This window comes from Epinephelus moara, chromosome 18 (genome assembly GCF_006386435.1).
Source record: "Epinephelus moara isolate mb chromosome 18, YSFRI_EMoa_1.0, whole genome shotgun sequence".
Classification (NCBI taxonomy): Eukaryota; Metazoa; Chordata; class Actinopteri; order Perciformes; family Serranidae; genus Epinephelus; species Epinephelus moara.
In genome coordinates, this window is record NC_065523.1 from 30,850,259 (window position 1) to 30,852,693 (window position 2,435).

A 2,435-nucleotide genomic window follows, 5' to 3' on the forward strand; every position below is an offset into this window, starting at 1 on the left:
TTATCTCAAATGGCACAGAGGAAATGCATAGCCGACTGTACAAAAACTACAAAACTGTGACGTTTCAGAGAAGTAAAATGATGGTTATGAGACCAAATATGCTCTTGTGTGTCAGAATGTCAGCAGAAAATGCTGTAAAATAAGTTAAGTGCAACAGCTGGTGAGGTCTGACATGTAGAGGACAGAGGGCAGAACTTTCTTCACAGAAAAGCAGCAAGATGAAAGCAAAAGAGTGACAGAAAATATTTTCTCTAATATCTTGATTGCCGATCGTTCCGGCCTTTTTCATGAATGCTTTTTGTTGTTGACGTGATAGCATAACCATGTGGAATCTAAGAAATGGTGTGTCTTGCATTTCTGGCAGCAGTTGAAAAGAAAAACTGTTTTATGTATAATGAGCTGTGACAGCCAGCCAAGAAAAGAGTGCCATCTTCAGAAACCTACAATGAATCAACAGAAAAACCATGTTTTCTCTTTTTGTTCAGAAGAGAGTTGCAGCTAATAAAAAGGGTGCAACAACAAAAAATGAATGCAGAATGTTACATTTTATTAACTGTTTTATTAACTGTTTTATGGGAAAGGGTTTTGATTGAGTGCTTAATGCATTCCGATAAAATGGGACAAAAAATAAGCTAAAATGAGACATTCTTCTGAAGTAAAATCAGTGCCGTATAATCACAACTTATGCGACTGTATGCCATCCTTTAATATTACACACATTTTCTGTATTTTTTGTCACTTAAAAATGTTAAAGATGATACAGTGAGTCCATGCCAGCCACAACAGATCAGTATTAGTCATCAGGCACACAAGCGCACACATTTTCAACAAACACTTTAAAGTATGGTACCTTTGGAATCTAAAGTAACCCTTCAGACCTAGACACTACGGTTTCCACTGCAAACAGTACTCTTAAATGTGGGTGGGGTTGTTGTCACTGACTGCTCCATCCAGCACTTACTGTATTTCCTTATTACCTTTGACACAGATGGAAGTCTGCACCTTGTTTATCGTCCACAGAACGAGGCTGCACGCCGACATTTTCACAACAAAACAGAACAGGCTGCAGTGAGAGTCTCTCTCCATTAGATATTTAAAAATAATGGGTTTGTGCATTAAGTCCTTCTCAGGCAAGCTCAGGGGTTTAGTGTTGCTGGAGCCCACAGGAACTACACTCCACAACAGTTTTTTTTTCTAAGTGAGGATTAGAATATATGCAGTTCACATAACCCCGCCGAAATTAATACATATAAACACTTGAAGATCCACTCATTACTAAAAGTGTCTGTCATGCAAAAACTAAAAGTTGTCACATTGAAATTTAAGGTGTGCTGATGGATTCACGTCGTCAACTCATGCATTGAGTAACATTACAAGTGAACGTTCCACCTTCTCTGTGAGAGGCAGCAAAACATCTTTTCATTTTATAGTTACAGTTCACTAATAAAACTCTCCACAGTATGAACAGTGGTTACATGAGCCTNGAACAGCTCTATTGGTACCATCCACAACTTTTCACAGTGGAAACGGGAAAAAAGCTACCAAACTGAACTGTGCCGTACTGCTCAGTGGAAACGGGGCTCATGGCACCAAGGAAACAGGCAGCAAAGGAACAGGGAGAGCAGAGCAGAAAAGATGGATGATTAATTAGGTGACATACATGATTTAATGAATTAATAATTTAACTGATAAATGGATTAAACCATTTGAAAAACAAACATGACTGTCCCGTGTTACCTGAACATGTCATCGGAGTGACATGTATTTTACTTGGCAACATAATTTCTTTATAGAAATATAGCAAAGCTACATAACAAGCTCCGAAAGTGACAGTTAAGATTTTTAGGTGCTTTTTTATTCGGTAAAAAAACTATCCCAATTTACCTGCCATAAAAACGCAAATAGAGAATTCAAGGGTTATACAAACACAGGGAAATGACTACTCTGCTTGGACCTGGAATGTGACTGACAAGGTGGAACAAGGAGAAAATTCATTGATTCATTGCTCCTTTTCACCCCTCCATTTCTTGCTCCTTTTCACTACTCCCTCCAGCCTTCATGCCTTCCTCATGGTGACTTCTCATCCCCTTTTATCCCTTTCATTTCCTTTGTGTCTCCCTCTCTCTCCAGTCTGACCTCTGTCTGTCGTTTGTTTTCCTTTCTCTCGCTCGGTCTGTCTGCCATGTGAGGAAACAGACTTTTTAAACTTCCCCTCTGACTGCCTGCCATAATTATTTCGTTATAGTTACTTTTCCCGCCGAGTCTTAACTCCTTGTCACCATTCACACACACACACACACACACACACACACACACACACACACACACACACACACACACACACCTCCCAGCATATTAAATCCCCCAAACCACACCCATCTCCAGCCCTCGGGCCCTCCCACGCGCGCTCACGACAGCCGGTCCACAGAGCGTGC